Genomic DNA, 14,494 nt, shown 5'->3' on the forward strand with positions numbered 1-14,494 from the left:
GTCAGCGCAAACCATATGAGTCAGGGTCTGAATCCGACAGTATACCTCGGGTCATGCTACCCCTAGCACTTCTTTTGTATCTGACTTTGACTCTCGGTTCAAGGTTATGGAAGATGACATTCGGGCTATCCGCCACGAGCAGCGTGAGATGCAAGGATAGATTTACCAGGTTTTAGATGGTCAGCACCAGCTCACAAAGTATTTCCATCAATTCATCATCTTCTCCCGTGGATTATCCTCACAGGCTACTACTGCTTCCTGCTCTATTTGCCCACCATCTGTAGCACCTTTTGATGATTGCTTTCTGACACGCGTCCGAATATGCGTGTATGTACCGCAAGTGCATGGGTGTCGAAGTAATAATTACCCCGGTGAGTGGGTAGTCGAATCCACAGGGAACAGGGCTACTAGTACTAACTTCTTCTCTGCTTTCTAACCTAATGATAAATGGAAAGGTGTGGTGATCTAATGTGTGAAGAAGTGAATACTGGAGACGAATATGCAAGGGTTAAATAGATGGAGATCTCAACCAGTAAAAGTGGGGTATTCGAGCAATGCTCCCCCTAGGATTCAGGTATTAGGTACTGAATAAGCAAAGTGTTTCTATGATGAGTAAGTTAAGTCGTGGAAATCCAAACATAATCGGATCCGGCCTCCCGATCACCGATACTAGTCCCCTACGAGGTCCCGGTGGAGAAATCGCTCAATCTCAACACCTCACACCGCATATGACTGCAAAGCACTCTAGGGATTCCATGAGTTGTATCCGATTCCTAAAGATTGATCCAACCCTAATTCCCGGCAAAGGATCCTAACCCCCTACAAGGTCCCAGCAGAGAAATCTCTCAATCTCACACCTCACACCAAATATGGTTGCATAGAGCTTAAGGAACAGAGATAGAATACACTCAATCGGAAGGGAGAGGGGACACTCCACTATCTCATGACTCACCCTCTCAACCCTCTTTAACCTTGAAGTTCTAACTCTAATGGAGACCTCTCTCACATCAAAGTAACAAATCATGCAAATCCAATCAACCACAAGGATTAATTAAACAAGCAAGCAATGAGAATACAAGATTAAAACTTAATCAAACTCGGATTAAATAGAAACACTAAGCAAATCCACAAAAGATGAGAATCCTAGGGTTCACAAGCCCAAATACCCTCTAGGGTTTTTAGTTCTCCATGGAGCAACATACAAAAACACACCATCAATGAATGAAAGTACATTAAAAACCATAGAAATAAACCCCTTATATATGAACCGATGGCCTTGATGGAGAGCTTCGACGCCTTGAAGGACCCACTCCGAAGCTAGGTTCACCGGTGGCTTCCTTGATGCTATGACGGAGGAGGAATCGATCAAAGTTGGTGACGAAGCGCCTCCAAAGCCGCAAAGACCTCCTCTCCAAACCCTAGCCGTATCACCCCTCAAGAGCCGCACAAAAGATGAGAAAGAATAGGGCAAAACGGCTATTTATAGGAATTAGATCGCGTCTGTCACGTGCCCTCACGCGCCCGGGTGGATTTTCCACGCGGCCGCAGTGGGCTGCAGAAATTTCCACGCGGCCGCATGAACAGTATTTTTGCTACAGTACTTTTCACAAAACGCGATCCGAACACTCTTCTCTTAAGGCCACATGTCCGGGCACATGTCCATGTGGTAGGCTATAAAACTTTTCTTCATCGACGTATCTTTGAGAGGTCTTGCAAACTTCAAAAAGAGAAAGAATATGAAGATGTGGCTGCCTTTGTGCCCTTCCAAATAGTGAATTGACTTGAATCTTCTTGGAAGTTGGCACACATCTCCACGTTTATGAACTGCTCTCGTGTCTTGATCCTTGAATTGAACAAGAACTCTCAACATTGTGTCTTTATAGCCTATCTTTGCTTCCTTTTTACTCTTTCAAGGCATTCACAACCTATATGCATAAAAGAACACCAAATACACAATATGAGACATAAACCACAGTAAAAATGATGCTCAATGCATCTAAAACATATATAAAAATATGTCTACTCAAGCACTTATCACTTTCATTTCTAAGCATGGACACTTGTTTTTATTTTTGTAGCTTGTTTCATTTCCTTTACTTTTCTTGCATGTATTTTTGTTTGATTTTAATAAGTTAGGGGAGGGGATGCCCTACCAACCGTGTGTAAGATGTTCTTTATTTTCTCTAGTTTATGTGTTTGACTACTCCCTAGTTTTTAATATTTTGCAATCTTAAATTTTGTTTGGAATGATGATGCCCCTTCACGCCTTGCAACACTTTTTGTTCGGGTCATTTCTCTCCGTGTGCACAAGATTAAACGTGGAAGTTCTTTTTAATCCTCCTCATTGTTTTCATTGTCTATATTCATATGCTTTTCTTCATTAGTGTACATTGGGGATAATGTACAACACTAGGTGTGGGGATGGGTGTATTTCATGTATTAGGGTCATTATTTGCAAGCTAGGGTTACCCATGATGGCTTATTCATGATTGTAAGACTCTTCTAGCATGGATTAATGATTGATGTGAGTTACATATTTGTTGTTGTACTCTATTGAATCCTATTTTACCTCTAGTATTATCTTGTGCACTGAATCTTGTGTTGATGCCCTGGGAATAGCCAACATGACTACTCTATCTCTCTTGTACGCTTAATACACAACTTTGAGTATCTGGCCTTAGAATTCTAACTTCCTTCTTTCAATGAACTCTTAAGAACTTCTATGTCTTGTTGAGCTAGCTCTAATTTTGTGGCATGTAGAGTAGTCTGAAGACATGATGTAGGGTGATTGTGAAAAAGGAAAATGTAAAAAAAAAAGTGAAAAGAGAAAAAGGAAAATGAGTCTATGTCAGTATTTCTCTGGTAATGAAGCATGAATGCGTCTATGAGAATGTAATTTAGTAGTTGGGTGGCTCTTGTGCCTAACCAGCATTTGCACCCTGCCAGAAAGATTTTTTGGCGTAGTCTACATTAATTGGACTAAAAAAAAAATGATGAAAAAAATGAATTGAAAATAGTGATCTTTTTGATTCCCTACTAGAAGTTCTAAAAAGAAAAATGGGAGTTAGTTCAAGTATAAGAGTTAGAAGGATCTTACCCGTTCATTGAAGTAGCACTTAGCATTCTCAGTCGCAGTATTCTTTGTTTGTTGAGTGATTAGAATCTATAGCTGTACTGATCGAAGTTAGTAGGCTAGACCAAGTTAGGGCAGATGAGATATGAGGTTCACACACATGGCATAGACATATAGGTGGTAAGATAGGATCTTTCTGTTGTGCTTACTATTTGTAACTCATTATCAGTATATCATTTTCCATTGCTTGTAGATTCTTGTACCTATTTGAGCCAGAGGTAATACATTTAGCCACTTATCATTTTCTTTGTTTTTCATGATTTGTTTGCTTGGGGACAAGCAAACGCTATGGTGTGATGGTATTTGATAAGTGTTTAAATGTATATATTTTAGTATATGTATTTTGTACTTCTGGCATGTATTTTTATAAGAATAGATGCCCGTTTTGTGATTAATAATGTATTATTTGGGTGGAAAAAGAAAAGAAAACCTGGTCTCAGTACTGTATCATCAACTGTAGCACTACAGCAAGATCACTATATCATCCACTGTAGCACCTGGAGAATTTTTGAGCAAAGAATTGATTCTAGGCATACTGCCTCAATGAGGAGCTCATTGACACTGGGATGAACACTGTTGCCAAGAAGAGAAGTATTTATTTAAAGGCATAGGGCCTCAATGAGGCGCTCATTGACCCAGTATGGACACTGTTATAAGAGAAAAATGGGTTTTTGCTTTGTTCATACTGCCACAATGACCCCCTCATTGACCCAGTATGGATGCCCTCATTGACCCAGTATAGATCCGGTATGGAACGCTTTTGGGTGAGTTTTTGAGTCTCATTTTATGCCTCATACAGCCCCCATTCATTGGTGGAGTATGCTTTGGGAGGTATAAGAGAGGATTTGGGAAGATTTCTTGAGAACGTTTTTGGCAGCCAACACTGGGAGAGGAAGAAGGAAGAGAACGAAGACATCTTTAGAGATCTTGGCCTGAGGCTTGGAGGTGATCAAGAGCTTGAACTTCAAGGTGAGAGCTTCATCATCAAGGGAGGAGGAGCATTTGGCATTCATTGGGCTAGAGGAAGCGTCATTCGGCCGCCATTGTTCTTCTTCATCATCATTCGGACTAGGGAGTGCCTCTTATGCATTTGTTTTGTGTTTTTCTTGAGTTTGTTATGTTTGTTTGTATGATGGCACACTAGACACCCAAAGCCACCGGATGTAGGTGAACCTTAGGGGGTTCATTATGTATTTTGGATGCTAAACTTTAATTTGAAATGCTTTTGGGTTTATTTCATATCTTGGCTCATTGTTCTTCATGTCTAGAACTATAAATTGGAGAAATCCTTAGTTCGTTGTTGAGTTTGTACATGTAGAAGTGACCTACTCACATGTACTTGATCATTAATGACCTAGAAGGGATATTCTTGGATGAACATACCAAGAAATTAGATGTCGGTAGCCCCTCTGAATCTTAAAGATAGACTTAGGGTAAGTGTGTCCTTATTGCGGGATTTCCCTACCCTTAATGCGATCGTAGGAATGTGATTAGGGAGAGATCCTTATTGATATTCACATGGGATTAGGGTTCAATCACCGAGAAATTGGGATTGGACTAGTCTTGAGATCCTTTGCTATAAATCACCCTTGCTTTTCTATTACTGTGCATCCATATATCATGATGACCCCTCAAGGGGATCCTCATCCCTAGGCCTCTGTATTTCATTATTCCTCTTGTGATCTCCTGTGCTGCTTATAGTTTTTATTCTTGCAAATTGTTTATATTATTGTACTTGTTAGAGTAGTAAATCATGCTAAAGTTGTAAAGTTAGATAATAGGTGATGGAGGAGTAATCGGAGCTCAATATTCCCTGGAATACGACCCCTGTGTCACTCACAGGGTATTACTTGGCGACCCTGTACACTTGCTGGTGAGCATCAATCATGAGATCTACGGCATAAACGTGTGCCTGTTTTATGTTACCCTGATGAAAAGTGTGATATTGGGAGCTGACACTGTAGCAGGTTACTGTAGCAAATCAATGTAGCATGTTACTGTTCACAACTGGCCGAAAATCATATTTCCAGAGAATCCACACGCTCGTGTTGAAATTCCACAGGGGTGTGTGGAACATCCACAGGCCCGTGTGGATGCTCAATTCCAAACTTTGTGAGGCTAGCGGCTAGGATTTAGAGAGTTTTGGCAAGACTTTTGGAGAGGTTCTACGTCTTCAACACCATGCTCTGCTTGGAAGAAGGTTATTGGGGGAGCTTTTGTCAGCATCGATCTGGCGAGGTGTGCCCTAGGCCAGACAAGGGGACCATTGGAGAAGACGAGGCTACTGCACAAGACCATCAACATAAATATTGAGGTGGGTTCTCTATGGATTACTTGTTTTACATTTGATTTCATTGTTGATTATAACTAGCTTCATGGAGAGCAAAACCCCTTGTGGGTACTTGGATTTGTGAACCCTATGATGTATTTGTTTCATTAATCTTTTATTATGTTTTCCTTAATTGATGTCTATAATTGAGTTTCAATCTTAAATGCTTGTTGCATGATTTCTCCCTTAGAGTGACACTAGGGTTCAGCGTCTACATTGGTAACATTTGTGAGTGAGTGACACACCATGAGGATAAGACTGATAAGTGTCTAAATGTACGTATTCGAGTGTATGTATTTGTTACTTCTAGCATGTATTTTCATTAGAATTGATGCCTGTTTTGTGCTTAATTGTGTGTTATTTGCTTTGCAGGGCACGGGAACACCATGGATGACACGAGGATATGATTCGGGTGAAAAAGAGAAGAAAACCAGGGTGTAGTACTGTAGACGGGGTACTGTAGCATCGATACTATAGCAAGATTACTGTAGTTGCCACTGTAGCGCCTGGAGAGTTTCAAGTCAGGATTTGGATCATGGCTGACAAGGTCCCCTTGCATATGTCCCACAAGTGCACAGGTTTGTCGAAATAATAATCCCGGGTGAGCGGAGTTGAATCCATAGGGATTAGGGAGTAAAAATACTTAATTTGATTCTTAGCAAAAGTAAAGATGTAAGAGAGCAAAAGTAATGATTCAATTCTCAACAATAAAAGCCACAAGTAAGAGAGCAAAAGTAAAGAAGTGGATAAGGCAATCGATAAAGATGTGGTACCCGGATAATGCTCCGCCTAGGATAATTGTTTCAAGTGCAAGAACCCTCTATTATGCTTCCTAATCAATGCAATGGTGAGTCGTGGAAATCCTTAATTACATAGTCCCAAATCTAAGGTCAACTATGTCTAACTCTATACATGTCCCAGAGGAGAAATCGAATAATCTCAACACCTCGCACTTGTATAGAGTTGCAATGAGCTCTAGGGATTCCAAGTGATAAATCTCTTCCTAATTATAGACCTAACCCTTTGGTCCAAGTGGAAGGTCCATACCCACAATTAAACCCTAGATACTAAGATCACCTCAACGCTTCACTCCGTTGCACGCGCAACTAAGCCCCAGTGGAAGTTCATCCCTTAGACCATTCACTCTATTATAGCCGCAAAGAACTCGACGAACGGAGGTAGAATCTATCACACTAGAGGGGAAAGGGGACGCTCCTGTACCTCTCGACTCACCCTCTCAACCCTCTCCAACCTAGCTTTGTCTAACGCTCGTAGTGTGTCACTCACTCAGAAGGTTACCAACAAGAACTCTCAACCCTAGTGTCACTCTAGGGAAACGTTCATACAATCAAGAATTAAAGGTTAGAACTCAGAATAAACATCAATTTATTGAAAACATAATAAAGAGGTTCAAAGAAACAAATACATCCTAGGGTTCACAATACCCGAGTACCCACTAGGGGTTTAGCTCTTCATGGAGCTAAGTACAATCAAAGAAATAGAATGTAAAAGCAATGAATCCATTAAGAAACCCCCTCGATGGTCATGCCGATGGTCTTGTGGAGAGTCCTCTACTCGTCGCAAGGGATCCTTTGTCCGGCCTAGGATACACCTAGCCGGATCGGTGCAGACGAAAGCTCTCCCAATAACCTTCTTCCAAATGATGCGCGATGTTGGAGCCGTAGAACCTCTTCAAAAACCTAGCCAATACCCCTCAAAACCCTAGCCGAAGCCCTCTCGCAAGTTGGGGAAAAGATGGAGAAAAGAATACCAAAATTGGGCGACTCCACGGGCGTGGAAAATTTACACACGCCCGTGTGGATTCTCTGTTTCTCTGGTTTCTCGGCCGGCTATGAACAGTGCTACTACAGTACATACTACAATATTGCTACAGTGCTCTGCTACAGTGTGACTGCCTCTGTGCCCCTCCAAATGGATGTGCCAACTCGAATACGAGGAGGTTGGCACACATTCTAGCATCTCACATCGACCTATATCTTCGCGTTTGAACCTTAGCAAGATTTCCTCCAAAATCGGTGCATTGTGATCCACATTGGCCTATTTCCTTCATACTCAGCCTCACAACCCTACCTGCATAAGAGTAACATAAAAACACACATATTAGTGTAAAAACACGAGGAAAGTAATGCTCAATATAAGGAATGAACGCTTCGCCTTCGTATCGCACAAGCACTTATTTAACTCCCCCACACTTAAGCTTTTTCTTGTCCTCAACCAAAAATTAAAAATGTTATGTGCATTAATGAAGAAGATATTGGAAGTGCTTGGCCTTATGTTCACCAAAGTATAGAAAGAGAACATTCTACAAGTAAGGGAGATTCCAACACTAAATACGAAAAATCAATGCTCTAGCTAAAAACTTGAATCAAAAAGGAAACAAAACCCGAAATCGTGTACGTGTGTGAACTCACTCAAAAACAACCAACGGTATACTCCTCAAAGTTCTAAGTACAAGGGACTTATTTATCTACAAAAGTGACAACAATTTCAAAGATGGTAGTAGCTTCACACATCCTCTAAGGTAGCCCTTTCCAAAGCAGCCGCTAAGGTGGCTTTCACACTTTCGAGGTTGTAGCTCTTTCCACCCAACAAGGAATAATAAAACTATTTTGTTCTTTCTTTTCATTTTTCTTTTTTTTTATTTTTAAGAATTTAGCACAAGAAAATAAACCTAACTAGTCCCTTTAACATCGAACATGAGTTTCTAATAGAGTTCAAAGAGTGAGTAGTGCACTAAGTATTAATTGGGCAAAAATTTCCTAGAAATTCAAGCAAGAACTAGAGCATGAAAACATTCAGTGTTAGAAATTCTCCTAAACTCAAGAATACAGTCATTGCAACTAAGGTGAACCGCCATTAGCTATGCGAGCATATATCAATCAAGAATAATAGAAAAGATGTGTGCACTATGAAACTCCCCCCCTTAAGTTGTACATTGTCCCCAATGTACACATTCAAGCTCACTCAAAATATAAATCATTCAAAAGCAAATGTGGAAGAAGCAATCAAAACAATACTCCCCTGACTGCTAGTGTGACGTTTGATGAAGCTAGTTCATTGGGAGGAGGGTTCCAACGGGTTGAAAAGCTTACACGGCCAAGTACCTCAGTACCTTGGTCGTGCCCATGACTAAGTCTCAATTCCCAAGAAGACAAGACCATCTGCACGCATACACGAGGGGCAATCCTTTGAGTGAAAATAAATCGAGTGTATATAAAGGATAAAGTAATGAATACAACTCGATGATGCAAAATGAAAATAAACTCAGAAGGGAAATCCTTTATGAGTGAAAAAAGTCTAAAAACAGGAAAAATAAAATAAAATGCAAGAAAGTAAAGGAAAAATCAAGTGTCAGTGTCGCTCTCAGGCTCCTGTGCTGCTACTGCTGGTGAAGCACGTAGTGGGTCTATCGGTGCCGGGGTAGAGGATGGAGGTGCTAGAGAAACTGAGGGGGCTGGAGGAGTCCTCGGCTGCAATACAAATGATGAGGCGACATCTCGCTCTAAAATCTGCTGTAACATGCCAAAACGCGCCATGAACTCTGTATACTGAGTGGCCTGCATAGCCCTAATCTTGGCAACCTCAGCTCAGACCACTCCTATAGCATTCTCGAGCGTCTCAAAGCGATCATTGGCTCAAGATGGTGAAAACATACGCACTGGGTGTGGCTCCTCTACCACTGGGAGGTGCCTCGGTCTCCATTATTGCTGGCTGAGGCTCGGGAGCGGGCTGAGAAGCTCGGCTTCATCACCCTCATCCTCGGCTATCACTAGAGCTGGTAGTACTAGAGCAAAAATCCCTGTCCAAACCCTACGGACCATGCCCATCATCCGCATCATCTCTAGACTCAGGGGAGCAGGTACACTTGTCTTCTCGACCCCGCGAATCGAATCCAAGAGACCCATGCCTAACACCAATCTCGTAATGTAGTGGCCCGAGAAGATCGCTCCCAGTCTAGCATAGTATCCCTGATGTCTAATATACTCTGTCAGGATGTGCCCTAAATGAATCGGTACACGCTGTACCATCGAGTACAAGTACAGTAGCTCCTGACGGCTTAGGACACCAGTGCTATCACCATGGCCATTCACCAACCTACTCATAATGGCATGCAAGTATCTGTATGCAGGTCGAGAAAGGCATGTGGCCTTGGACACCCCTGGCTCGTACTGACCTTGACCAGATAACACTCTGTAAGCTCTCTGCGGGGTCAAGGTTCCAGGGTAATCAGTCGGTAACTGTGCGTACTCCACTATATCTATGAATGCCTCCTCGTACAAGCCAAGTAGTACTGAAAACTACGCGATGCTCAAGCTATGGTGGTGTCCAAATACTCTGAACTGAATGGTGTCCACACTGTTGAAGCTCGCATACGATCTATTGAACTCGAATGATAAAAGTACCTCCAGTGCAAACTCTCGGATGACTGGCTCTCTAATCATCAGCAACTGCCGCCAACCACCTTCTGAAAAGAGATCCTCGATCTCATTAGCAAACTCTTCTCCCTACTGCAGATCTCACAATATAGTCGTGTCTAAAAATCGAGTCTGCCCAAAACAGAGCCTCGACAGGCGCTCATAGCGAACCTGATGCTCTGGAATTGCAAACCACATGCCCTCTGGCTCAAGAGATGACTCACGTGGTCTCTTATCAGCTTGATTCTATGACCTAGGTGCCATAATCTGCAAGATTTAAACGAAATGGATTAAACAAGTTGATAAACCAATGCTGGAGAAATCCACACGGTCGTGTGGAATTTTCACACACCTGTGTGGATCCATGGGGCATGAGAACCGCATGGCCACGCTTCAAAAATCCAACAATACAACTCAACAATGCTTCTAACTTGGTTCTAGACATAAATCATCAATCTAATTGAAGAAACGAACCATTTACAATAATATTAATCGATGGAAACACTGAATTGGCGATAATCATGAGAAATGGGGCTCACCAACAAGATGTATAGAAAAAGTGAAGAAACGGCCAGAAAACCTCGCTAAAATTCTCCCAAATTGGCTCTATGTAATCGGAGAGTGATGTAAAAGTGTTTTCAAACGAATAGAAGTTGTGAAGGGGGACAGAAATTGTTTTTCTTTTAAAGAGAACTCTCGACCCTTGGCATTCTGTGTAATCACATGGGCATGCATTAATTATCCACGCCCGTGCGTCCTCACTCCAAAAACACTACAGGGGCGTGCGCACGCCCCTGTCTCCTTTAACTTTGACTGCTCTTGCACGGGCGTGTGGAAAACATCCATGCCCGTGCTGCCGAATCAAAGGGGCAGCCACATGCCCTTGTGGCTTCTCTGGATATCCGAGAAAAATACTAAGTGTTACACACGCCCGTGCGGAAATTCCCCACGGGCGTGGACATTCACATGTCCAATTCATAGAGGCAGCCGCACGCTCCTGTGTCTTCTCGGGATGGAGAGAACTCCTCTGCAATGATTCGCATGGGCGTGTGGAAATTACCCACGGCTGTGCATTGTTCACAAGGTTACCCACAGGGGCGAGTCCACGCCCCTGTGTGCTCTCGGGAAAAATCTGCCGAACTCTGCAAGAATTCACATGCCCGTGCAGAAATTACCCACCGGCGTGAAACATTCGCATAGTCGATCTCAGGGGCAGCCGCACGCCCCTGTGCCTTCTCTGGATGGGCTCGCAGTATACGCCCACGGGCGTGTGGAAATCCCACACGACCGTGTGTTTTCTCTGAATGACTTAGAAAAATCTGCAGGCTCTGCAGAATATTTCTGAACATGTTTGCACACTTAGAGCCTGCCCTATTATGCAAATTTTACCAGTGAAAAACACGAAATAGAACCCAAACGACCAAGCTTTCACCAATTCCTCAAAAAGCACATGATGACTTTAAAACCCACAATAAAATTGCAGCACAAGCATCTAAAAATCTAGACATCAACACTTAACGATTTATTCATGCAAACGAGCTAAACTAAAAGATAAGAAAAAGTAAACACTTGGGTTGCCTCCCAAGAAGTGCTTGTTTAACGTCACTAAGCTTGACATACCTTGTCTTACCTCATGGGGGTTCATGAATGAAAGACACCCTCTTACCCATGACTTGGAAGCATGATGTGCAAAGTCTCTTGAGGGTATAGGGTGTATTATTGGGCTTCGGACCACCTAGCAATTGTTCATCCAGCCTTCTTGGTTCATGTGCATCTCCAACAGTCTTGGAGTATTTTCGGTGGCGTCTCCTAGCTCTCTTCATTTTCCAGAGCATCTTCTTCAATATCCCCGGAGTAGATGTTACTTCTTCAGTCGATCCAAGCATCATTACTTCTTCATTACTCTCCTCTTGGTCGAACAAACCTTCATATGGATCTGGGTTGAACATTTCCTACATATATTCATCAACAAGCTCATCAGTAGTGTCTAGGAAATACAAAGTGTCATCAAAATCGAGAAAATGTCGCATGGCTTCAGCAAGGCGGTAAGTGAGTTTGTCATCTCCAACTCTCAATGTGAGCTCTCCGCCGTCCATGTCAATCAATGCTTTGGAAGTCCACAAGAACGGTCTCCCAAGTATCAAGGGTACATCCGCATCCTCATCAACATCTAGCACTACGAAGTCAACCGGAAAAATGTACTTGTCCACCTTGACAAGCATGTCTTCAATGATGCCTCTCGGATGTCGCACCGTTCGGTCCACCAATTGTAAAGTCATCCGAGTAGGCCTAGGCTCTCCCAAGCCTAGCTTTTGGAAAAAAGTATATGGCATGACATTAATACTTGCCCCTGAATCTACTAATGCCATTTCCTCACCTAAGTTGCCAATGTTACACGGAATGATGAAGTTTCCCGGGTCTTTCTTCTTGTTCGGCATGTTCTTTTGCAGCACCGCTGAGCATGAAGCATCTAGCACCACTGAAGCACTCTCCTCCAACTTCCTCTTATTAGTTTACAAGTCTTTCAGGAACTTCGCATACCTAGGCATTTTGAGCTAATGCCTCTACAAAAGGAATGTTGATGTGGAGTTGCTTGAATAAACTCAGGAACTTCTTATAATGTTCATCCCCTTGATCATTTTTGAATCTAGAGGGATAAGGGATTCTTGGCTTGAAAGGTGGGGATCCCACCTCTTTCTCTTTCTTTGCTCCCTCCTCAACCTCTACAACCTCAGGTGTGTGTTCTTTTGACTTCTCACTCGAAAGCCTCCCTTCAACCTCACGACCACTTCTCAAAGTGATCGCCTTCACATGTTCTCTAGGGTTGGTTTCCATATTTCTTGGTAAACTTCCATGTGGCCTTTCGGAAAGAGACTTCACAATTTGCCCCACCTGATTTTCAAGGTTGTGCAAAGAGGCGGTGTGGTTGTGAAGTGTAGCCTCTAATGATTCAAACCGTGTATTTGTAGATTGAACAAATCTAGCCAAGCGCTTCTCTAAATCCGTCATTCGTGTTTCCAAGCCTGAAATTGTGTTTTCCACTTGAGGTGTTGTTGTTGGAAACCGGGTGGTCCCATAGCCTTCTGTGGTCCTTGGTTACTCCATGAAAAGTTGGGATAATTATTCCAACCTGAATTGTAAGTATTGCTATATGGGTTCCCTTGAGGTCTCATGCCATTACCTACAAAGTTAACATTTTCCACTGAAGAAACATCACCAAAAGAGATTCGGCAATCGGAGGGAGCATGTCCTCCACCACAACCGATGCAATTGGTCACGGCCGCAACTCTATTTGAAGCTATGAGATCTAGCTTCTTACCCAGACTCTCTACTTGTGCCGCCAATGAGGTCACCGCATCGATTTCATGGATACCAGCCACCTTTTTCTTCTCCCTAGCATTCCATTGGTAACTATTTAACCCCATTTCCTCAATTAATTGACGAGCCTCATCGGAGGTTTTGCTAGCTAAGGTACCTCCTGCTGCCGCATCTAAGAGTTACCTTGTACTCGGGTTCAAACCATTGTAGAAGGTTTGAACAATCATCCACTCCTGGAATCCGTGTTGTGGACACTTTCTCAGGAGCTCCTTGAACCTTTCCCATGTCTCGAATAGAGACTCTAATTCCAACTGAACAAAGGACGAGATCTCATTCCTAAGCTTTGCTGATTTTCCGGGAGGGAAATAACCGGCTAGAAAAGCTTCTACCATATCCTCCCATGTAGTGATTGATGCTCTAAGTAATGAGTGTAGCCACTGCTTTGCTTTCCCCTTCAAGGAAAATGGGAAGGCTCTCAATTTGATGGCATCATCCGTAACCCCATTTATCTTCAGCATGTCGCACACCTCGAGAAAGCTCTCTACATTACTATTTGATCCTCATCGGCCAAACCGTTGAATTGTGCAGACTGCTATAGCATATGGATGAATGCCGGCTGTAATCGGAGGGCGCACAATACTCGATTGCGTCCCCAACACTGAAGGTCTGGTATAGTCGGATCATGTTCACTGTTGCTCATTCTGTCCTGCCTTATGCTGTTCTTCCACAGGTTCTTTCCCTTTTCTTCTAAGTGTACGTTCAAGCTCAGGGACTCCTTCAACCAATATTGATGGATTCCCTCGGGTCATAACCTGGAGCTGCAACAATAAGAAAGAAAAAGAAAATCAGAACGATGATAGAATGAGAATATATGAAACAGAATATATGGTGAAATAACTAAGAAAACAAAGTGCAAAGTATCTCTAAACACCTACTCCTCGGCAACGGCTCCAAAAACTTGACAAGGTCCCATTGCGTATATCCCGCAAGTGCACGGGTTTGTCGAAGTAATAATCCCGGGTGAGCGGGGTCAAATCTACAGGGAGTAGGTAGTAAAAACATTTAATTTGATTCTTAGCTATGTGAAAGATCAATGATAAGGAGTGTGATAATGATTCAATTCTCAACAGTAAAAGCAACAAGTGAGAGAGCAAAAGTAAAGAAGGGGATAAGGCAATCGATAAAGATGGGGTACCCGGATAATGCTCCGCCTATGATAATTGTTTCAAGTGCAAGAACCCTCTATTATGCTTCCTAGTCAATGCAATGGTGAGTCAT

At 42.7% G+C, this 14,494-nt stretch overlaps 1 non-coding gene across 1 annotated transcript; it reads left to right on the plus strand.

Annotated features, from left to right (window-relative positions):
• The first annotated feature begins 13,453 nt into the window (after positions 1–13,453).
• LOC120257810 lies at positions 13,454–13,560 on the plus strand. The gene has a single exon (XR_005535894.1). It is a non-coding gene; the product is annotated as a small nucleolar RNA R71 (small nucleolar RNA).
• The last annotated feature ends 934 nt before the right edge of the window (positions 13,561–14,494 follow it).

This window comes from Dioscorea cayenensis, chromosome 3 (genome assembly GCF_009730915.1).
Source record: "Dioscorea cayenensis subsp. rotundata cultivar TDr96_F1 chromosome 3, TDr96_F1_v2_PseudoChromosome.rev07_lg8_w22 25.fasta, whole genome shotgun sequence".
Lineage (NCBI taxonomy): Eukaryota > Viridiplantae > Streptophyta > Magnoliopsida > Dioscoreales > Dioscoreaceae > Dioscorea > Dioscorea cayenensis.